Source organism: Lonchura striata, chromosome 2 (assembly GCF_050655825.1).
Source record: "Lonchura striata isolate lonStrDom1 chromosome 2, ASM5065582v1, whole genome shotgun sequence".
NCBI classification, from domain to species: domain Eukaryota; kingdom Metazoa; phylum Chordata; class Aves; order Passeriformes; family Estrildidae; genus Lonchura; species Lonchura striata.
In genome coordinates this window covers 12,080,939-12,106,186 of record NC_140704.1, presented here as the reverse complement: position 1 = coordinate 12,106,186, position 25,248 = coordinate 12,080,939, and the positions used below count along the sequence as shown (strand labels likewise).

General features: G+C 36.8%; 2 long non-coding RNA genes across 4 annotated transcripts in view; one reads left to right on the top strand and one right to left on the bottom strand.

Annotated features, from left to right (window-relative positions):
- Positions 1-16,578, top strand: part of LOC146768114 (uncharacterized) — a 28,779-nt gene extending 12,201 nt beyond the window's left edge. The window contains exons 1-3 of the long non-coding RNA XR_014950560.1: positions 1-7,058; positions 7,198-7,269; positions 16,237-16,578. The exon at positions 1-7,058 is cut by the window's left edge and continues 12,201 nt beyond it. This is a non-coding gene — a long non-coding RNA (uncharacterized LOC146768114). The remainder of the gene's footprint in view (positions 7,059-7,197; positions 7,270-16,236) is intronic.
- LOC146768113 (uncharacterized) overlaps positions 5,220-25,248 on the bottom strand; it is a 33,866-nt gene continuing 13,837 nt past the window's right edge. For all 3 annotated transcript variants that reach the window (XR_014950554.1, XR_014950555.1, XR_014950556.1), the window contains one exon: positions 5,220-25,248. This is a non-coding gene — a long non-coding RNA (uncharacterized LOC146768113).

The window sequence follows — 25,248 nt, the reverse complement described above, 5'->3', positions numbered from 1 at the left end:
CAAAGCCCTTAATGCATCTAAAACCACACTGTTACTTAACTCAGGGTATAAGGCAAAGAGTGTTTTTAGCCTGCATATCTATTTTGCATATTCAGAGTCTGACCACAGAAAAATATTTCAATGGTTATTCAAAAATCCTTTGACAGAGAGGAAAGCATAATTTATCATGCTGTGCTGACTTATTTACTGTACATGTAAGCTCTGCTTATCACTTTGAATAACATTGATGGATTTAATTCCAGACCACATGAATGAGCCAGTATTTTTTCTCTTTCCAGTTCAGTTGTTCAATACCATCATGTGATAAGAGCTCTGAACTCATAAGGCAAACTGCAGGGCACAACAAGGTCTAGGAAAATCTGCCCAAGAACTTACAGCCACTCCTTTGGGAAGAGAATTCTTGTAGTAAATTCCATGAATAATTTTGTAAGCTTTTTAGATTCAATAGTTGCAAGGAATCTGTAGTAGAATGTGAGGATTTCAAACAGCTGTGGCTGGTTGCAAACCAACTGTGAAGGAATGTCAAATTAAAGATGATAGTCAGAAATGATAGTCTGATATCAAGAACCTACTTCTCAAAAGATAAATTCCTGTCATCAGGGAATAGTTTTTACCAGATCTTAAGAGTGAGTCAGAGTGAAGTTTCACCAAGATCAGTGTTCTGTTTCTGGCAGTGGATAGTAGGGGATGCCTAAAAAGAGCATAGGAATGAGGCAAACATATGGTTTTCCCTAGTATGTATTGGGAATATGTTAGTATTCCTCTAACTTCCAGCAGTTTTCTTCTTAGGGGCTTCCTGAACCAGAAATTATTTTGTGGTATTAAATTACCTTTTCAGGATTTTTATTGCACAGATATGCTTATCTGACCCCATGTCAACCTTTGGCCACTATCTCTGCTTTTAACCTGCCACCTGCCTGTTCACCTGATACCTCCTGTTCTTGTGCTAGAAATGACAGATTCCACATGTCCATCCTAATCCCTCATGACTACAGTATATAGGCACTCAAAATTAACACATTGGTTTAGATCCATCTAATTTAGTGTAAAATTCAAAATAATAGCATAGTTATCATTTTTTTCTTCCTAAACTTGTGAGAGAGCTACAAAAACAAACAAACAAAAAAACAAAACAAAAACCACCAAAAAACCAAACCAAAAACCAAACAGCTATACAAATATCATATTCATTTAAATGTTCTGTCACAAACTTTTCCTACTGAGCTAAAGGTTTACTTTTGTGCCTGAAGTGCAGGCACTTTGGCTTGGCTGACTCTCTAAGTGCTTGTTTAGCACAGCCTATATCATCTTTTCTTAGGTCAGGAAAGTAGCAAGACCTCTCTCTTCTCCCTGCCCTCAGCAACACAATATATGAAGACAAATTGCTGCATTTTAGAAAAATAAAAAAATAAAGGTCCTGTCTAGAGATGGTAGAAAGCTCTAGCAAGGAACTATTCTGGGATGTAGGTCTCTTCATGGTCCAGTTGCTCTCTGGGCACCACATTGCCTAATGGAAAGTAGTAAATCCTCTTATAGCTGCTGTCTGGACTGTGTTGTCCTGTTCTTTTTGTGTCTAAGTGAGACACAGACTGTGAACTTTTCCATTTTGTCTGAGGTGGCAGGAACAAAATCAGCTAGCACCTTTCTTTGAGCTGTTTGATCAGGGAAAGGAGCAAGTTTAGAAGGGCCTCTGTGTGTACATATGGTCTGATTGCTTGCTGCTCTGAACATGCCATTTCAGTCACTAGGGTTGCTTTTTTTCTTGTTTTTAGGTTCATTTCCAGCTAGATCAGCAAGCTCATCTGCCTCATTCTGCAACCAAACAACCAGTACTGATGACACAAAACAGGGAGACAAAATTAGAAAGGGAAAAAAGGGGCAGGGGAAGTCCTCTGATGGATTCCATCCTGCCTGGGGCACAGATATCCTATAGTAGTTTTGGTGCATTTTGAAACCACATCTAAAAACTGATTAGATACCACATTCACATTTGTGTGAATATCTCTACAGCTAGGCATGCATTTTAGCAAATATGTGCACTTGGGTAAAGACTTTAAAAGTTAGAGAAGCCACTACACTACAAGAAATAGCAGTGCAGTTCTAATTGGCATTCAGTGCTAATTTTCTTTTCCCTGCCCCAGATGTTTTGACTTCAGCTTCCAAAAGTGAAATCTGATCACACCTATTTCTGCTGGGCTGAGAACCACCTACAGCCTGGTATCCTTTGATTTATTGGTAGTTATACCAATAATCAACTTAACAGCTCTTGGATGGAAGATCAGCAAACTCCTCAAACACCTTGATCTGTCACTATACAATAAGATGTTCTGAACTTGTGGCATCTTCATGGCTTCTCTCTCAGTCCTAGCTTGACATGATTTTTTCTTGCAGTGTGGACACAAGGCCCAGACACTGTCTTGAAATATCTCTGCAGGGGAATATGAACATCACGTGCCTCTACAATATTCTGGTTTTATACACACATCTAAACTGCTTTTCCTTGTTGTCAATGGCATCACACAGAGCTCATTTGAAGCTCTGCTACCATATCTACTTTGAGTATTTCAGTATTTCAGGTCCTGCACTCCACCTTGCATTCATGGTCTACCTACTTCTCTCCCTAAAGGTCTTTTTGTGTGTTTCAAATTAAAAGAACTGCTCAAGGAATTGCGAAATTAGGTCACAGAAGTTAATTATCCTCAGTATTTACTATACCATCCATACATGTCATCTGGAAATTTTACTATCAGTGACTGTTCCCAACACTACAGATAAAGATGCTGTATAGCATTTGGTCAGGAACAGATTGCACTGGGACTAGCTCCATAGTATCATGATTCATTATTATTTTCTTTAGAGATTTGTCAATTAAGGTTTAATTAGAGAAAGTTTTTAATTAGAGCTGGATGGCAAATGATTTTTACATATTGCAAAATCTTCAGGATTTAATGCTTTTCCTTCCTTTCCTGAAATAGTCCAATAGCCTGAAATTTCAAATTCATGAGGGGAAAGATAAAGTAAAAAAAAAAAAAAAAAGAAAGAAAGAAGGAAGGAGAAAACTCTATGCATAAAAGACTTAGTTGCAAAGCTTGGATAATTTTTATGCTTTCATGGATTTTTATTGTAATAATATTTCCCCTACTGTTCTGAACAACAGCAATCAAAATTCCTGCCAAAGAAAAAGTCTTCCACTGAAAAAATGGTGAGAAGACACAAAGAAACAGAGAGAACATAAAAATTTCAAAGTAGCTAATCAAAAGCTTCTCTCCTCCTTACAAAGGATGTAGTTTTGGCAAACTGTCACTTGCCAAACTGAGTAAGTTTATTCCATTTAACAAAAATTCACTTATTTTTATATAGTGATAATTTTATTTTCAGAATGTCATGCAGGCCTACATCAAATATCTGAGGAGCATCAGGGAAATAGATGCTTATTGAACTGATCAGATAGCTATTGTGTCATTTATAACCGGAAGTTTAGGACAGACATTCACCAGAATTCAGACTATTTCTCCAAATCCTACAAGATGCCCTAAAATGTTTCCCTTGTTCAATTAGTGCCAATCAAGCGTTCATTCATTTTTAATATCTTCTTTTGACTTTCAGCTGTTACCTTTTCAACAGAATTTAATTTATTATTTTCTAAATCAGCGTGTGATGTTAGGGATTCCTGCTGGTAAGAATTTAGCTTTTTCCCATGCAAGGTAGAGACCTACCTGTGCCTTGAAAATGTGATTTACACAGCTAGGGCCCTTATTTTCAGCTATTTGTGTCCTGAACAGCACTCCTAAATCTTGTTTTGAGTTACAGCCCAGATATTGTACCAACACTTACCTATGAAAACCACACTTTTAGTGCCATAAAACCCCCCAATATCTAGTTTTTCTGACAAGGACAATTTTCTATACACAACCCTGCCCCAGTTTCATTTACATTGCTTGTGCTACTACTCTGTAAATCTTTGTGTATCCCCAATCAATTTTCTTGTGATTATGCCCAAGATTAGTTCTGGGATTAGAATCTTAATGTTACTTACTCACCTTTCTTAAAACTAGTTTCACACTACTGTGTAGACAAGGTCTAGAACAAATTATATCAGTGTAAGCTGGTTGTAGCTAGATTTAAAAATTAATTCCTAAAACATTCACAGCTTTGCATAAATCAAAACATTTCTCATTCTTTCCTTGAATTTCCCTGAGAAATGAAAAACACTCTCCATGCATGAGAAAACTAATTCTTGCATGCAAATTCTCCCAAGGAGAAAGTTGATTATTTCAAACAGATCCACAAAGCAGGAGAGAATGGCTCTGGCCCAAACATGCAGAAAACAGAGTGTGCTGCTATGTGCTGAGGACATCCTGGACACATTTCAAATGCAATTTAACCCATAGGTTTGAGATATTGTGGGCAGCATAAGAGAAACCTTCAAAGCCTTGTTTTGAAACTGTTAAAATTCAATGACAACATTTGCTGCTTTAGAGTCAATGGCACTATACCAGGAATTAATTAGTTTAGTAAAAGTGAAAGAAATTCCTCACCCTCTGAATACTATCTGGTTACTTTGCTGTTCCAGGACACCAGAGTGAGTATCTTATAGACAGGAATGTATTTACCCCCACAATATGCCTGTGAGGTAGGGAGATATCAATACCCTCATTCTACAGATTATTAAATTAAGAGTGAGGAGACTTATTTCATATCCCTTAACAGACTGCCTAAATAGTAATCTATAATATGTCTACTGTAAATAATATATATTTTATTCCCTTATGCTTTCATACAAGTTTATGGCTTTTAATCAACTCCAAATATTCTATTAGGACAGGATCAGGAAGGAAATATTCATCATCAGGAAATTGGGGCAACCAGGCAAGTGCAACTGCAATACATTGAGCTATACCTGAACCCAGAAGTGAGTTGAAATTTATGTATATTGAAACTTTCCAGGAATTATTTATTCACCATCTCAAAGGCTGAAAACAAGGGAAACTCTTTTTCTCAAAAAAAAAAAAAAAAATCTGGGCCAAAAGAAAATTTTCAGTTTTTGAGACAGATGTTTAAATTCTAGTAGTCTTAATTCTTCCCCAGATAAAATGGGACTTCTGGTTACAGTTAAAGGGCTAAACCTCTGAAAATGACCTCAGAAACTTAATATATACAACCTGGGTAAGAAACCTTAAAAATGGATAAAGTCTAAATGCAGAAAATGGAGATTGTCATAAACAGATATATACAGAATTAACAGGTGTTTTGTGTCTCTTTGTAGATGAGAAGCTCTTTCATACACAACAACCAATGTCCATGTACAGCTTATCCATGAATATAGCTCAAATGAAAAGTGTTCCAATAAATCAAACATAAAAAGGACAAAGAGACGAAGAGATGAGATGTCTCTGGTCCAACAAGTCGTGCCAGGTCTAGTGGCTGACAGAAGAACACCTTGTCACCTTCCTCCATGTGTGCTGCACATGACTTTTTAGCGTGTGTTGATTGACAGGAGGGCCATGGCTGTGCACCAGTGCCTGATGAAGGCAGAGTCTCAGCCATAAGTGGGGCAGAATACAAATGAGGTGCTGTCTGGTGCACTTTGTCTAGCCCTAGATACCTGCTGCTGTGGAATGCTGCTGTCACTTCACTGAATATCTGACTGCCCACGGATTAATAGAAAATGTGGCAGAGAGCAAGGAGTTCCCATCAGCAGAAATATTGAAGAAAAGGGATCTGACCTGAAAAATCTACCTGAAGGACTACTCAGAAAAACCTTACAGACAGTTAGCAGATGGTGTTGTCCTCTTGGATATGTTTTTATTTTTTCCATTGCTGTTTTTGTTAGATACACTTGCAAGCCTTTTCTTCCACTTTACATGATCCTCTATTGAAATCATAACACTGAATTTGTGACACCACAATTATTTCCATGGCAACTGGCTACTGTCAAACAGAGGCACTGCGAGGATGGCAGCACAGAACTGATATGATCAGCAATTTTAGTCTGTCCATGAATTCCAAGCTCTGGAGAGGGCATATGATGGTAGGAAGGTCAACACAAAAAGCCCTGCACTAATCAGACATGTTTGTAATGAAAATAGGAATAATGATCTTCAATCATCTGCAGTTAACGAACACTTAATTTGTTACATCCTTCAAATAATAATACATTAAAAGAAACCCCGCTTTGAAACAACTATAGCAAACCATAAGGCAAGTTTTGGGTTCCAGCCCATAAAAATGAAAGCAAAGGCAAAATCACCCTTTTGTCCTTGTGTCATATACTGATCAACATAAATTCAGCTGGAGACAGGTTTAAGCAAAAACAATTGACTTTCTGTCCATTCCAGAATGAATTCTGATCATTTAACAAGAAAAGATCATGCTAGGATTTAATAAAATACATGTAAATGTCACATAAAAATATTGAAAGTCCACAGTTTTGGTGATGGTTTGTTGTTTCTTTTTCTTTTTGTTTTCCTTTTTCTTTAATGGTGCTCTCCATTACAACCTCTTGATATAAAAATAAATAAATAAAACACAAACAGGGAGTCTTTCATTCCACTTAAATTATGAAAGTACATAATGAGAGAAGCGTGATTCACTTGATTATAAATGTAATGAATTATCAAAAACTATCAAATAAGATAGCAACAAGAATGATATCTTATTTCTTCTAGATATGTCATTCACATTCCAGCTCCACCTTCTGGTATCTCCTGCACCCATCCTTAGACTGGTGATTTAAACTACTAAAAGACATATATATGAGATATGATTTATCTGCTTGTGCTCTTCAAGTGTTCTGTAAACTAAGCAGGGATCCTTGCTGCTGTTGTAGAGCTTGAGGGTTGTTGGTGTCTGTTCTTGGTTTTTTGGGGTTTTTTTCCCTGTAAACTGCTGGAAAACAAACAGCCTACTAATTATACCTTGGGTATTATACTTGGTTTGTTACAGCAAACACTTTTATCTGGAACTCAACTGTGTTTCTGCATGGCCTTCGTGCTGCATGACAAACAAAGCAAAAAAAGACACAGACACTGCCTTGATAATCAAGATCCTCAGCAGCTGTAAGTGCATGTCAGAGCTGAAGTTTTGCTGGTTTACACCAGAGGAGGATGGAGCCTTTTGACCTTTACATTTTTATTAGCAGATCTCTGTCATCCCAGCGTAATCTAAAGGCTCTTATTCTATCCCTTTGTCTTCCAGGAAATGTCTGAAATAAGCGTCATGCTCTCTGGAGACAGAGGGAAGACTTTTCATCATGCAGAGCCCTGGCAGGTAAGTGATTATCTGCGGGTGTGTGCTGCCGCTGACTCGCCTCCATCACTCCCAGCGAGCACGGGGACAAACGCTGATCACAATTCGCTGCACTTTCCTGCTCCCTGCTGTGGGCAACTCTGAGTTTAGCTGATATTTCCAGATTAGCTCTACTCCAGTGCACATAGCTAAGCCTCGCTAGTACGAGGTGATACTTGGAATGTTTGGAATCCAACTGATTAATTCCAGCTAGAATCTTAACGGCGTTTCAGATTTTTAATTTCTCAGACTTTTTTGTCTGATAAAAGAAAAAATAATTCTCTTTCCAGGCAGGACTGTGTAACCTGGATGCCTTTTCACCATGATTTTAGGCTTTACTTAATTTTCTTTTTTGATTTCCCACTAATAAATTTACAAAATATACTTGCTAGATTTAAAAAGCAAACAGCATTGCAACTCTATTTCTTGTTTCCTATGAACATCTCCACACTAAAATGATGTACAAAGTACCATTTGTTATTTTAAAAGCATGGCTTTTCATAAGGCTCCTGTCATAAATAGGACATTTAATATTGGATTCATTGTTAAACCAGACGGCATGTAGAGCTGGCAGCATTTTGCAACAAGGCACACAGCCTGTTTTATCAATGAGTTCACAAACAATCAATAAAATCTTGGGAAGAAAAGCACTCCTTTTTGCCCAAATGGCAAGAGAGATTTATCATAGGAGTTTTATCTGTTAATATGACAATACTTCTTTCATCTCAAGCAGCTACTAAAACAAAAACCCATTCAAAAAATCACATTGTCAGGTGATGACAGTGGAAGTGGAAAGGGTTGTTTGGAAGGTTTTATTTTGACTACACTACACTGAGAGATAGGAGTTATGCTATAAACAACTCATTCTGAGAAATATCTCATTGTGTCCAACTCATGGCACCACAAGGTTCCAGAGAAAATATGACATATTCTTAGTAGATGCAACAGGAACTATTTTCAGCAATATTTTCTTAGGTGCATTCCTTGTACAACTGGATCCTCTTTTTTAAAGGGCCATTGTTTATTTCTGCATCCATTATTCTGGCTATTATTTGAAGCAGTTTCAGATCCAGTGTCACTCCTACTAAAAACATCGGAATCCTTCCCCCTTTAAATCTTCAGCCCCAGATGTATTTCATACCTGATTCTATTCACATGATCAAAATAAGCAAAATGCCTCAGGAAAACCCAAGTGGTTTGGTCTTTAAAATCTGGAAATCCAGCTCTGTGACTCATTTTGATTGGGTGACACCAGAGGTAAATCAGTCAAGTGTGTGGGTTCAAGCTGACCACCACTACCTGGTTCACTGGGAAACCTGGATCCATCTGCACAGCCCAAGGATGGATGTGGGGAGCTGGAGAGCCTTCACACAGCTGAGGAGTAATCACAGGGCTGTGTCTTGATTCATATCAAGCTGCAGATGAAGACAAGCAAGGTGTAGCTGAAAGGAGCAGTAGAAATCATGATTGCAATCCCTCTTTGGCATTCCTAAGATCAGACTCACCAGCCACTGGACATTTACCATATGATTAGAAAAGATATGCAGTGGGATTTTGTGAGGGACACCCAGTCTTGCAGGATGTCTTTGTTTCCAAATAGACCAAAAATCCAAGGGCTGATGGAGGTTTGGCTCAAAAAATGCACAGAACAAGGCAAATAGAAAAACCTGAAAATGGTATAATTCAAGTATTCTCATTGGAAGGCACAAAGGCATAATTTGGTTAATTCTGTAGGAAAAGCACTGAATTTAAATAGTGAGTTGTTCAAAGAAATGCTCAGAAAATTGCCATGGGAATCCCCCATGATTTTTGAACAAATAGATGTAATCAAAAATTCTGGATTAAAACCAAATAATTATTTTAGCTAGAAGTTTCAATAATTTCAAATTTTAAAATGTTTGAAGTTGGTGTTTTTAATAAAGATGCTTCCTTCACTCTAGTTTTGAATGGATAATTTTCCTGTGTTTTCTTGTTCATTTAAAGAATGGAATGGATTTTTAAGATTAAGCAAAATACAAATTTTCATTTCTTCTAAAAGTCCGTTTTCCACATTTTGACTAGAGACTGATAGGTTTGACTGAAATTACAGTAGTCACTAGAAATTTTCACAGACTAATTTTTGCAGGATTTCTTTCTTTTCAGTTTTCCTGGGAAAAAATTCTGGCTGCTATTTAGAGCACTGGAATTCCTTGTGCCTTTTTACTAACCCTCACCATTGACATGCTATTATTACTTATGCAAATCACTCAGCTTCCTTCTGCTTTAATATCGTCTTAGTAAAATAGCAATAATTTCCTAGGTCAGAGAAGGCTTACGAGGAATGTTTATTAGATAGTCAGAACACAGAGAGAGTGGCTTCTCTGACAGTGGCAAAAATTTTATGCAATTATATTTATTTCTTGGAGTTATTCTTGATACACAGCTTACTCATACACGTGAGAATCAGACATTTACAGTGTTAAACAGTACAGTATTTATTATCTGATTCACTACCAAATCTTTGAGTTACAGCTAGTGCTCCCAACATTTGGGTCCAGAGTAGTACATGGTCATCCAAATTAATTTAGGCTTTTAAGTCTATACAAACATGGTGGGTTTTAATATTTTTGAGCCATAGAAAATAATCTTGATTGAATTTTGGTTTGAGTTTAACACGGGTGTAAGAAGGCATCAAAAGAGATTTTGTATAAAACTGACAATTTTTAACCGTGCTCAAGATGTATTTTTCCTTCCGTTTCTGTACCTGTTGGTACAGTATAATTGCAATCCTTCCACCCTGGAGGATAAATCAGAAGATCATGACAGTACAATTGGAAGCAGTCAGGCTTCTTCCACAGATTGATATGTTTTGCTTCACTCACTCTAGTCCCCCTGCTGCTTTCCTACTTTTATCTCCAGATTTTCTTAGTCTGATTGCTTCAGACCATACATTGCGGGTGAGTGATGTCAGCAGCATGCCTCATGCACAGAAATCTTGTAGCAGCCAATGAAACACAACTTGACAACATTCCTCAGGTTTTTCTCTATGCCCCATCTGGTGAAAGACAAAATAGTTATATTAGCCACGCCTTGAGGCAGGAAATGCCAGCAGTAAAATGCATGCTTTTCTGCAGACTTAAAAAACTCTGTGAACCTTTGGAACAGTTTAAATCCCTTATGAAGAATACTGTGAAAATGAATTTGTAGAACTGAACCTTCTTATTCAGCAAATTCAGTCCCATGATACATTAATCACAAAACACTAAACACTGTGTGTCAGGTAATCATGAGTCATCATACAAAAAATTACTGGTAGACAGATATCTTTGGAAAGTGACCCCATATTCTTTGTCAGCCTAGATCAATTACAAAACAATATCCATTTAGCTTAGGCAATCTTTAAAATGATTGGGTAGGACATGAACAGGCTATCTGATCAAAAGAAATACACTAAACAGCAACCCTTGCTTGTTATTAATAGGGGTGAAATTTATTCAGTAGTGATAAATTAGGTTAATATTGACTTTTAAATCGGATAGCCCATAATTGGCATTAGAAGATGCATGTAGTCCCCATGATTTCTACATTTATAAAATTACTTTATTGCCTTTTTTTTTACTTTCTCATAATTTGCATAACACTCATCACTAGTAATGGTCCAGCAACACGGTGTAACTAGAAGACAGCACTAAGAGTAAGTATGGATAAATATATAGAGCATTTCGGTAGAGCAGTATGCTTTATAATGGAAAAGAGATGATGGATAAATTACTAAAGAGCTTCAGAATTATAAATATGAAGAATATTAATAAGATATTATTTTATTTCTCCACCAAGACAAGCACTAGATGTCTTTGAATGAAGCTACTGCCAAGTATCAAATTTCAAAAATAAATTGCTTTTCCAGACCACATGAGGCTGATACAAAATCCCATGTTTCTTGGAAGTTTGCAGTTTAGTATTAACAAGAAAAAGAAGGGGTAAATCAGTAGTTGTTAAGATCTGAAGCTGCAAGAATTCAGCAGTCCTGGAAAGTGTGTCACAACCTGTTTGCAGGTTCCTATGTCTTGCCCAGGGTACCTGTAACTGGTAACTGTCATGAGATAGATCCTGAGCTAGAGGAGGCTTTGGCCATACTCAGCAGAACAGTTTTGTGTTTGCTTACAGACCAGTACTGCACTACTACACTCAGGAAGCATTGAACAGACAGAAATCATAATGGCATTAAATTAGGCATGTATTAGATTGTTGGCCTATTGTATTTATCCTGTCTGTAATTATGGCCAAAATTACTTTTTTCAGCAGCTGAGCATGAGTCCAAATTTTTTGTTTCCTGATTATGAAGATCAGTAAAGTTGCAATTCAAGTTAGATCTGTGTTAAGCAGCCCCAGTCCATACCAAAGATAAACACTTCTTAGCAGGCCTGCAGGGGAGGATGGTTAAGCATCACTGAGTACAACACAGTTAGGGAAATGGAAAATAACAGGTGTATATAGCATCTTTTCCTCAAATAATCACACAGCTGATTCACAGCAGATTGTAGCAGAAGTGGCTCTTTCAGAGGCACTGAGGATGGAAACAGCAGGAATGTGTTTTTTAAGAGAAAGTCAGGAAAGATAACCTTTGCTGAAAAGCCACTGTAAGCAAAAAGGCACGGAGAGAGGAGCAAGACGTGACAAGTTCAGACCATATGCAACTTCATAAGAAGTTAAATTGCTTTTCTAAGGCATTTCATGGCATGAGTTACTCATTTCACGACTGTATCTTTGTGAGCAGACAGTAGGAGAGTCTAGAGAAACAGCAGTATCTGGAACTATCCCATATCTCAAACCAAAATCAAGATCATCTGATTTCAGTGAGAAGCCTATGCTAGAACCATTTATATTTGCCCAACTGACTCTTGTTTTTAAGTCAAATACAACTTGATTTGAAGGTTTAGCCCCTTGAATAATTATTTACTTACATAAACATAATTATTTTTTTAAAGAGGGTAATAAAAGGCTAAATATAATCAAATATATAATATTAATTTTATAAAACACAGATAACAGAAAGCTAACATACAAGATGCTAATAATCACCTGGCTACCAAGACTTCAGTCTAAAATTTATTCATTTCCAGTCACCTGTTGCAGACAAGGATAATATGGCTGTTTCCTTTTTTCTATGTCAACTAACCTGTTAAGATTGAAGTACTGTGAATAGCTTGAAAAATTTGGTTCCCCAACCTGGGCTGACTTCACTAAATTTACTCACTAACATAATGAAATTGAATAAAAGATCACCCACCCATGTTAATGTTAAACAGCATATCAGAGCCAGACTTGAGCAGCGTCAATGTTGATTTGTGCTTAAGATAATGAAATTTGAAAGTCTAAAAATGATAGGGATGTTTATAGCAAGTTCATCTCTGTAAAATAATTGCATCCAAATTCCCATAAACATAAAAGAGAGCCATTTTGCTGCAGCTGGTTGAAAGGATGGTTTGATTAAGGAATATAGATAACATTTACAGCTTCAGAAGAACTTCAAAACACTATCAGAGAAATCGGGGAATTTAAAAGACAGAATACAATTTCCAAACTTAAAAGCATTATTTTTCCTCAGACATCTAATTTAGATAATATACCAGAAGCCTATAATAAACCTCCCACAAAGAAATAATAGCGCACTGCACACACTATGGTTGTTCAACACCCCATTTAAATACAATTACTGGTCCTTTGCCAAAAGCCAGGAAACATGTCTTTCCATAGCAACAGTAAGAGAAAGGTCAGGATAATATTTTTGTGGCAAAGCCTTTCCTTAAGAAGGATTTGGGATTACACAATGGATTACATGCTTTTGAAATATGGTACTTTTAAGTTAAAATACACCTGGATCATCTCTCCCTGTCCCTTGGGATTAATTCTATTGGTTTGGAAAACCTACACCTGCCTCCTTATGTACCATTCTCGCCCTGTATTTAGTCAGAATACAGTTGCTTCAATTGCTACTTTAGCAAGTGTGTAAATGAGAAGCTGCAAATGTTCTTGCTAATTCATTGAGAGCATAGCTCAGGATGTATTTAATTAAAAGCAATGAAGTGAGCTAATCTACCTAGTTAATTTCATTGGATTTGGTCTAGTAAGCAACCTTTTAGATACCAGAATATTTAAAGGATAATGTATTATTGCTGGGTTTTTTCCTTTTTTAAAAATCTTTTAAGAGTTTGTTTAGTACCGTTTGCCTGTTAATAAAAAAAATAATAGATTCTTTCCTAGTGTTGTTTTACATTCTGCTAGGAGCTAGTTAACTATTGTGCATAGTTAGTAAACTATTAGCATCTGGTTTTGAGGATTAAGCTTGCAAAAACATATGCAGATGAGTCACTTCGGTCATGTGAATGATTCCATTCAACTTCTGCTAAATGCTTTGAATCATGGTCTCCCTCAGAATCACAATTCAGGGAGAACAATGCTACAAGTGCAATAAAGCAGCTAAAATGGATCAGGTGCCAGGCATAATTGACAGCTTTTAAAAAGTCAACACATCTTTTAGCAGCTCAATAATTTGTGGGAATGGCTTGAATATGAGTTTTTAATAGCCCCTTAAGAAAGGCAAAAATTTCCAAAATGAGAAAAATCTTCACTAGATTCCATGCAAACACATGAAGAGCTGTTATTTTGTGAAGTCACTCGACTATCCAGTTTGCTTGGCGGAATAAATATTTATGGCATCACAAGCATAGTAATCTATGAATCTAATTTGTAGGGGAAACTCTTGCACATAAGAGCCTGGAACTTGTTACCATGAAGGTTATCCTGAATTTTCACAGTGTTTCAGGAATGTACTTTGGATTGGACTTCACTGGGCTGGGTTGGATATAACAGGATTATCATCAAGTCCCAGGATTATAAACATCACATATGACTCTTAGGGGCTGGAGGAGCTCAGAATTTTGCTTCTTGGCCTTGAACCAAGGACACCTTTTTTCTGGACAATGGAGCTAGGGAAGAAGGCTGGTGGCTTTGCTTTCTGCATTTTGGTCCCTGATCCAAGATCTGTTCCAAACACAAGATATCAGTTTGAAAGAGAATGATATTTCAAAGAAACATATTATTAATGCAGAACATAACACTTGTTATGAGAATAGTAATCCTGATATTACATTCTCCTTTTTGTCAAGAAGAAAAAGAACACTTAAGTAGAAAACACATGGCAAAGGAGTTTTCTTTACCTACTTTACACAGAGTTGGTTTTGTTTGGCTTTTTTTTCTATTTTAAAAAACCCAATAAATTCTATGATTTCCCCATTTTATTTAATAATTTATCAAAGCTATCTTGAAGGCCAGAATGAGTTGTGGAAGGAAACCAAGAATGCTCAAAAAGGAATTCCTGCTTTTTTTTTTTTTTTTTTTTCTATATGCCACAGAACGGCCTGCTGACATTAACACAATTTGGAGCACAAGTGAAGCAGACTTAAGGAACAGCATATTTAATGAAAGGGAGCATTCACAGTGAAACTGCACTATGCCTGAATGAACCTCTTGGACTCCTTCAGAAAATCATATTATTCTGTCATTCTTGTGAGAATGAATCTTCCCCCTCACTTTTTTTTTTTTATTTTTTTGGAGAGATAAGTGGACCAGTGTCTCAGGAAATTTCTTGGGGGATATGAAAGAGTTCCTGCATGCAGTAGCCAAAGGACTGATTATCACAGCAATATTATGGTTGTAAAAGATGTCCAAGATCCTCGAGTTTAACCTTTGATGAAATACCACCATGCCTACTAAACCTTACTTTCACTTGTTTTTTGAACACTTCCAGGATGGTGAGTCCACCCTTTCCTTGGACACCCATTCAGTGCTTATCCACTCTTCCAGTGAAGAAATTTTTCCTAATATCCATCCTGAACCTCTCCTGGCACAATTTGAGGCCATTTCCCCTGTTCTATACCTGGCTGGAGAAGAGACTGACCCCACATCACACCCCCTCCTTTCAGGGGATGTTTTAGGGAGTGATAAGGTCTCACCTGAGCTTCCCTTTCTCCAGGCTGAATAACCTCAGCTCCCTCAGCTGCTCCTCACAGGATCTGTGCTCCAGCCCCTTCACCACCTCTGCTGTCCTCTGGATAGGTCTGGCTTTTAGACAGACCCAAAACTGGACAGGGAACTCAAGGTGCATTAGTCTTGGCATGAGCAATAAGTCAAAGGATGTTTTCCCTGGCAGCACCTCACTCTGCTGGAGCCAGGCATGGTGGTGTGGCAGCAGTTGACAGACAGATGTTTCACATTGGAATCCTACTTTGTGCCTCAAAGTATTGCTGATTTTATTTGGCTGTTTTTTGTTGGCGGGGGGTTATCTTTTGTTTTATAGAAATTTTGGGGAAGTATCTTGTATATTAAAGATATACTAAAAGACACTTAACTTAGGAAGACTAATTAAGAATATGAAATTTTTTCAAATGTCTTTTTAAATCAACACTTCATCAAGGTTAATTTTCCTAATAGTTCATTTTCCAACCCAAAGAAAAGTTGCTGTAAAAATCTCTGATTACACAACATCACCACAGGTCTAAATTCCTAATGATTTCTGTATGTATATATTTTTAACAATAACAGACAGATTAATAACTTATGATCATGAGTACAGCTGAAGATGGCCACCATCCTCCTAGGTCTGGGAACAGAGGAATCTCAAAGAAAAGCCAGAAGTTTGTGAGGTAATGGGGGCAGCATTTTACAACTTCTACTCCTGAATATCTTCTATATGTTAATCACTAAATTTACTATCTAACAATGACTCCACTTGTATTTTATAGTGTTTGAGTTCTAAATATACAAATCCTAAATGCATTCAAGAGAAAACTAATCTCTCTTTTTTTTTTAAATCTTCCAATGAATTTGTTCCTGCTCACTTTAAAGACTATGATGTCTTTGTACTCATCTCTCTCAGTTCTCTGCTGTTAACAATTGTTATCTCCACAGTTCTTTCCAGGTGACACAGAGGGAAAGTTTACTAATTCTTCACTCCTACCTACTACCTTAGAAGTAGAAGAATGAAACAGAATCTCAGCTGATGTATCAAGTGGGCATCTTGTGTGTATTTGAGTGGATCAGGACTGGGGAGCTACTATATTTTTACAGAGTATATGCAAGCCACTTGGCCCAAACCAGGCCCCTTTAGAAAAAAAAAAAAAATCACAAAATGTTTGTTACTTGAAAAATACAAGTCATTATATAAAATGAATGAATACTATAGACATGAGATAGCATTAGGAAGAAATATCTGCATGTTCAATAAAGAAAGCTGTCTATATTTTAAAAACAGTCCATGTCTCCAAAAATCTTTATATATGTACATATGTGTGTGTGTGTGTGTGTGTGTGGTATGTCCATGGCTCCAAAATTTTTATGGTACATTTTAACAGGAAATTCCTAAATCAGCTTAATTTTGCTATTATTTTACTTTCTTTGACAGTTTTCTGACTATATTTTATATTACTTTTCTACTGCCTCTTTCTCAGTTTCCCACAGCATGCATCTCATGTGATGTTATCTTTTCTAACAGATTCCTTGCCCTTTGTTCAAAAGTTTTCTGGGATAGGGCAAATGTTATTATGGCATGTAGAAATGGCAGTTTGATAGAGTAAGTAATTTAATTCTAAATAGAGATTCTAAATCAATTCCATAAATATGAAGACTAATAGTATGAGAGGTTAAATTCAATTTTAAATTAACTCCAAAATCTTAAACTCAAACTTTAAATCAGCTCAGTCTAACAGATTGTGAAAACCTGCATGTGCTCTTAATTTCAGTGCAATGAATGACACTCAATATCTCCCAATCTCCCAGTCTAGTATGGGCCCATAATATTGAAATTATCTGAGAAAGCTCCTTTTGCTTCCAATGGCATTGGAAAGAGGCTGAGTGTAAGATTCAAAATGAATAATAGACAGTTCTTGTGAATATCCTCATTTCTCTGTAAAAAAAAAAGGGAATACTCTGAGTATATTAATATATAACTCTAAAAAAATAGGAAAAAATATATCAAATCTGGCTTTTATAAAAGATCTAATGTTTATGCAAAGTCTCAAGCAAATCAGCAAGCTTTAACAGCAGTAAGCTTAAATCAGTGAGGGTTTTGCTGCAAGTTGCTGGTCCAAGGCTGCACTGCTGGATCCACAGCAAATACTGCAGCCTCAGGCTTTCTTGCTTCCACACCTGCAGAGGAAACACAGTCCAAAGGAAGCTGCTTACACTAAACCTAAATGATTTGGATAGCACCAACTCATTTAAAAGAGAATTATTAAGTAGAGGAACATCTCCATACCCCTGGCACAGCAGCCTGGTTTGACAATGATGTTATCTTGTGCCCTCTCCCACTTAGTAAATCTGTGCCCCCAAGAAAATCCTATTTATTAATCTAATTTTTCTTACAAAATTTTCTTACAAAATATTTTTATATTGACTTCTCTTTTGCATAGCCTTCACACTTGTCACCTGTAGTGTGTCTAACCTTGAGCAGAATTCAGTCTTTTAGGTTTTCCTAATTTTTGATTCCAAAGAAAGCATGAAATAACTTTTCTCAATATGTTAAAGCCTCATGCTCTCCTATCAAAAAAACACTATAAGAAAAATAAATTAATATTTATCTGAGTTAATAATTATAGATATTGCTATTCCTAATTAATAAAGCTCACCTTTAAATTTAAAAACACACAAACAGCAACAGTCTTGTTTATTGAAAGTAAAGTACTATATGGCCTTATTCTGAAATTATTTACACACCATAATTTCTGTCTCCAATTTTGGTACAGGTTTAATGAGAATGGTTTTAACATTAGCTTTTTGTTTAAAGTACACAAGATTACTGTTTTAACATACAAAAAGAAGCATACATTTCTAGTATTGGCTATAGGGACTATTCATCTAACAGCATGTTTGGCTTGGTCTATTAAAAGCAGTGAATTTTTACATGAAGACAGACCAGCAAAAATTCTGATGGTTTGTTAAATCAAGTCTACAGGCACCCTTTAGCAAATCTCATTATCCTTGTCTTCTGTCTTGTCCATCATTGTGGACACTGTAAAAGTTCCAGGAAAAAGAACAATTTCTTGTCACCCCTTTCATTAGTCACCCCTTTTTCAGGCTAGTGACATTTGGTCATGCAGCTGAAATCAGAGGGTTTGGAAAATAATCCCTGGATAAAAACAATCTAGTTTTATCTTCTAATTTTTCCATGCACCCCTTCTCTGTCAGCTGCTGGTGCGTAGGAACAAGAATAGAGAATGCTATTAGGTCTGTTTCATCTGCCACTAGTGCAGGGAAATAGGAAGTTTTACAGAATGGAGCAGCTCTTCCTGAGAATTAAGTGTTCAAACTGTAATCTTCTGAATTTTACAATGAGTCTGGTCCTCTGAATTTAGCACCCATTCATGTTTGCAGTACACTGGGTGCCCTCTGGAGCATATGATCTGAAAGAAATCCTGTTCATGCACTCAATGCAGATGAATGAGTCTCATGAAGGGATGATCAGGAGATTCACTTCAAAAATATGCCTCTAACCTGGACCACTTCAATGCAGACACACTAAAAGTGACCATTCACAGATACCCAAGAAGGAGATTGCCCTGCATAAGAAGGTAGTGGGAATAACTTTGGTGTAGTCTGAAAAGTATCCCCAAAACTTTTATAATCCTACATATAAAATGATGGATGCATATGGATTCAATTTCCAGATCTGCTACTGATTTACAACCCCCATTGCCACCAGCAGTCAGTGAAAAGTTCAGGGGGATGCTGACATAGAATTCTGGAAGTACTTCCCTTGTTGAGGCCATGGTTTGTCTGCTCTTTACATCTGACTTGGTATTAAAGTCATGCTAATTTGTTGTTCTTAACAAAAATTACTGAAAGAAAAATAGCCCTTTATTCTTTAGTTTACAGTATTTAATTTCTCCCTGTCTTGTAACATCTATGGTGACACAGGCACAAGTTATTCTGTACAGGCTGTAGCTAAAATGCACAGAGGCATTGATGAGACTCCTCATTCTGACCAGTCCAGGTGGAATCAATAAAAGATGAGGGAAAACAGAGATCAACTTAATTAATGTAAGGCCTTACATAATAACTACAAATGATTTAGCAGTGTTAAGAGTACATCTTTGTTTCCTTAGGAAAGTTCCATGAGTCCTTACTCAACAAAAGGTGTTTTTTCAGTTTTTCAATATTTGAGGAAGGTAATCAACCAAGAATTTCTGGTGTTTCTTTGCAATACATTTCTTACTTGAGGAGAACAATAAATATCTAATATTTTCCCACCAGAAAATGATCTTTGTTATAATTAATTAAAACCTCTTGTTTCAAAATGAGTATTTGATTTCAATATTTTATTGAATTTAAAAAAAATTGTCAGTAACACAGCTTATTTCCTTATATAACCAGAAAAGGAGAGAATGACAGATACAGGGTATGAGAATGCAGAAAAGTCAAAGCAATGTAAGCTGTGGCTTGCAGAAGTATACTTACAGTTCTAAAAGTTACATCAATTGTGTATTTTTGACAACTTGTCATTTTTTTCTTAAAACAGTTTAGCTGTTAATCTAATGCAGGCAATAAGTCACTTTTTTTTTTTCAGTTCCTTTACTCTTGACATCCACATTTCTAGAGTGGGTATTTGTTTTTTGCAGATATAGCAGTAAAGTTCACTTGCTGGCAGCATTATCAAAGATTCCAAGAAGTTCTCCATCTTTATTTAATTTCAGTAAATCAGAAAATTCCCTAAATCCGTTATAAAACAGAATTTGGCAATTTATCAATGAAATAACTTGGGTAGTAATTTTCTCTGTGATTTTGAAGTCTTTTGACAGAGTTTTTCTATAATGTCTTGCACAACAACAGCTGAGATAAATGTAACAAACACTGACTAAATCTTTCATTGAAGTTACACCACAACTTTTTAATTTAAGACCAACAAATTTGATATTTCTTGATAGCAACTTTGACAGATGAAAAACTGACATTCAAGTCATTGGATTGCAGCAGGGCTGGTATAAAAACTCCTCATTGAGGACTGGAAAACTTTGAATTCCACCAGAGATTTCTACACTGACATTTAAACATTAAACACTCATCTGGGGGGTCCCAGAAACAACCTTTGTCTCATGATGCTACAACCTGAGCTAGAACATCTGTATATTGTCAATTCATCTCTCATCATCCCTTACTGGGTTAGATATTTTGTAGTATCTAATGGAGGCTGCAATCACAACCAATATGCAGAGCCCCATAAACCACACAAAAATACTGTCTTGTATAACATGTAATCAACATGTTTTAGTGGCCTTAATTGAGTTTGCAAAGGCTGATAATTAGGAACAATAGCACCTGTGGCACCAATCCCTAAAAGAGTTCTGAATGACATTTTCTTAATCTACTCCTCCAGTGGCTTAATAGTTATGAAACCTAGAGAAAAATTCATGGACATTTGTACTTCAAGTATAACTCGAAGGAAAAAAAGGTTTTGGAATGGGAGTGGGTCTGGAGACCATAGGATCCATCTGGCAGATGTAGCTCAAACTGGATCCCTGGCCTTTGTAGTCATGGCTGGTGAAGGACACTAAACCAGCTGAGCAAGGGAGCTGCTGTTCAAGCAGGAGAGAGAACTTTGCTATCTGTTTATCTTATAACTTTTTGTTTGAAGTCATGTGGTTAAGGGCTCAACCTTATGTGTTAGTCAATATAGCCTTGTTTTGGTGTTACACCTAGAGCTGGGAGTCAGGGAGAACCAGAGTGAAACTGCAGGTTTCATCCTGCCAGAAACAGAAAGCAAACCAGCTTGCATATTCAGATCTCCCCCAGGGACCTGTGCCCAGAGACACAGCTGGGAAAGCCAGGAATGGAGAGTTCTCCATGCCAAGCTGCAAGGAATGGTGGTGACTGCAGGAGTGCATGCACCTTCCATGTCCTTGGACACTCTAACAGAGCCAACCATGTAAGGCTAGAGTTTGTAATGCAACTTTGTCCCACATGCAGAAAATGAATGATTGTTCTATGTTAAGTACCAACTTGCTGAAATACACACATATTCCACTCACGTGGAATGAACTATAACATACAAATTTTGGAGAATTAAGATTTCCATTCTGCAGAATCCTCCTTTTTCTCTGTTCATTCTCTGCTACATGGCAACAATTTACTAACGACACCTTCCCCAAGTGGTGTACTGACTTGTATTCTCATTTTCCTCTAGATAAAATACCCTATAATCATAGTTCTCTCACAAAGCCAGAACACGTAAGTCTCCTTTCCAAATGCTTCTGCCCATGTTTGTCATCTTCACCAAATTTCCCTGGCAGCATCAAATATTAACATGCCTCCATTCCCTTTCTTTGCTTTCACTTTTGTGACCATTCAGTTCTTGAAATTCTCTTCAAGTTCCATCAAATTAGTAAGCAAATCCCTGCTGGTTTTAGCAGGATATAATCAGGACCTAGCCAAGTACTCACCTACCACATCTTTTGATTTCCACCTCATTCTTTTTTGCATGCTTCTTCTCAGCCATTTTACTTAATCCAGAAACCATTCTCCAGTCCAGATCAATTTGTATTTCACTGTCACACAACCAAAACACTTTGCTGGTCCCAGTGGTGCTGGACACAAAGTTGTTATTAAACTGACAAGCCACCTTTGGTGTTCCTCTTCAACAAAAAAAGTGAAGTGGTGCTGACTTGTGTGCACTGCCAGGGATGACAGAAGAATCCTGCTCAGGGCTCTGAACTGGTGAGCATCCCAAAGAATCCCCAGAGGAGCAGAGATAGCATAGGCAGTGCTGGAAGACTAAATAGATTTGTGAGGTCTTTTTCCATGTTAATACATTCACCAAAAATACAATTGTAAATTTTAATCAAAATCAGGATTTTTTTTTTTTTTTGGTGAGAAAAGCTGTTCTTCCAGTCCTGGAACTAACTCATCATAAACTGTTTGCTTTAACAGGGTACAACTGTCAGCCAGCCCAAATGAGAGTCAGAAACAACCCTTATTCTTCATCTACTGTTCTTCAGAAGTAAATTGCTTAACTCAACTAATTTCTTTAATTTTCTAGGGCAAGATTTAATTTTTAATTTCAAAATCCAATATTATTTCGGTATTTTTAAAGTAAAAGAAGGCTTCTTAAGATTAAACAAAATATTTCAGTACACTGAGTGGCATATTTCATTACGTTTTAGATTTTTATTTCAAGTGAGATGTTAGTCCTTAAATTAAGTCAGTTATATTTCTTAAACAAACCAAAGCATTGGTTCTTAAAGGCAAAGCACCTATAAAGGCAAAGAATCAAGTGGACCTTACACAATTTACAAATGGTGAAAGTTGATTTTCCATTACAATTTCCTTTCACCCCACTGTATCAGTCCTTGTCAAATACTCCCTTATCCTTCTCCCTTTCCTTTTCCCTTTCTTCAGATGCCCAAGACTTCCTTGCACCTTCTACATTTTCTAAATCTAAAATTTTATTTGCATCTTTCTAATAAAGTAGACTCCTATTGAGAAAGGAAAAGTTGCAAACATTATAAGTCATGGAAGAAATATTAGCAAAAACAAGATCTTCCAGCAAGTTCATGAGCTCAGTACCTGCCAAACAGACCAGCCCAATGCATCCTCCTGATCCTCCTGCTGACCTGGTGCTGTTGGAGGCAGGATGAAGGAGTGAAGTATCCCAGTGCTGCTCACTGCCTGCTACACCTGCAATCAATTACTATTGCTGTTCTGCTGTGAAAAGCCCAAATGCCTTGCTTAGCTGGGATGATAATGGCATGGTTTGTGTGTAGTTGGATATCAGACCACATTCTGAATCTCTGAGCAGCAGTTCTATTGCACTGAAATAAATTTCCCCTTTATAAAATTCTAAACATAGCAGGTAAGAGTATAGTTTTCCTTTAACGACATGGGGCTTTTCAATACATTTCAGTATATTTTAGAAAATATGATGAAATATTTTGCATAAGCAAAATCTGTCACAACTAAGACCCCAAGAATAGTGGTCACATTTTGGGGAAGCATATTAAAAGCAAGGCTGGTCTCACAACTTATTTGTTAAAATAGTTTGACTCAACCTATGATTAGAAGGGAGACCTTTAGGGGAAAAGGCAATGCCCAAATGCTCATGTACTGAAAGAAGTGGTGTGAGTGACTCAGGATTTGTCATGCCTTCTGAGTACACTTCCCATGAGGAATTTATTATACTGATGGAGAGACAAGCCTTGAATGACACACAGGGTGTGAGCTTCTAGTGCCTGACAATAATTTCAGTAAAGTTGGCACAGTTTGGCCCTCCTGGGCAAATTGGGGTGGGGGGAGAGGGCGTGTAGGGGTGGCAGTGGTTTGTATTGGAGCAGCTGGCTTTGCTGAGTGCTAATAAAGTAATTATATTCTAAAGTGGCAAAGTGGTCCCTTGGCCTTCAGCCTGTTATATTTCATACCAAGCAGCCTATCCTGCAGGAAAGAGAAAAAAAGTATTACAGAGCTCTGTGTACTCCAGTGAGGCTTTGACCATTGCTGGGTGCTCAGGAGGCTTGAAAAGGTCTTTGAGGTGCATCTCAAACTGCACCATAATACACAAATGTGATATTGCTGGGTTAAAAAAAAACACAACCAAGGCAGCTAAGGACAGTAAGCACAGTTTCCAATTCTAAGGTGGACAAGATAGGTGGACAAGATAAACTGCACTCTTTCTGAGGCCTCTTACTGAGAAGGATTGATTTTTTATATCAATTATTTTAAGTATTATCATGATATCATATTAGAACACATTTAACATGTGTTTATTATTTTATTTTATTTTTTTTTTTAGGTGACATTTTTGTAAGTTCCCTGAATCTCAAAAAGGGCTAAAATGTTATAGGAGGCTTTGTCTGGAAGCAGATTGCAAAGGAAATACCTTGGTTATCCACAGTATTTTCATGGAAAGATATTTTGTGATGCCTTTTTAGCTAGACTACAACCTGAGAAGAGTTTCTCAGCCTGTTATATTTAAAGAATTATCTAACCTCTGGTGAAAAACAAACAAACCAAACCAAACCAAAATAACCAAACATGTAATAGCTTAAATATTACAGTAATGTGAGTTGTTTTCTTGGTAACAAAATAAAAGCTAAGTTAAAATATAACATAGTTTATTGCTTGTATAGTCCATCATATTGTTTTGTTTCCTGTCTTGAAAAACTGGGAAAGCATCTATTTAAAAATACACACATTTTCTTCTGTTTTGTTTTCTGGTGTTTTACTGACTACCAAGGCTATTTTGACCACCAATTCACAGTGTCATACAGACATTATTTACCCTCAGCCTCTGACTATTTTGATTTCTATTTATTATTACTTTCAAAGTGATATTTAGATTATATAATGCAGGGCTACATTTTAATATATAAAAAGAAATGGATTTATAGGTAGATCAATTGAAACTTGAACAGGCAGAAGGATTTTCCACAATAATAATATTGCAAGAGAGTAACAAGAAGCACAGTAATAGAAACAGATTGAAACCACTTGCTAAAAGTTTCTGAAAGAGGGACAGAACAAGGAATATTCAAAACTGTCTGGGTTAGGAGGACCCAAGCCAGGAAAGCTTCAAAACTGAGATGGTATTTCCATCAGTGCTCATGTGTTCTCCTCAGACCAGTACAACTGCTCTGCTCTCAGGGCTCAAAGTAATGTGTCTCCCCAGCAAATGCATTATTTTCTGTGGACATGCAGCCTTGATTTGGCACTAATCCAAGGATTTCTTCATCGCACAACATTTTCTGCAGTATATACAAGTCCACAATAAGCCTGTAAATGTGCTATAAAGTTCACTGTGGGAGGGGGGTTGAGCCTTATCCACAAAATCATCCACCTTCTGATGACGTACTTGGTTCATTTTATCAGGTACTCGATGAAGGACACAAATATCAGATCAGATGGTAATTTCTTACCACAGTTTCTTGATGTAATAATACC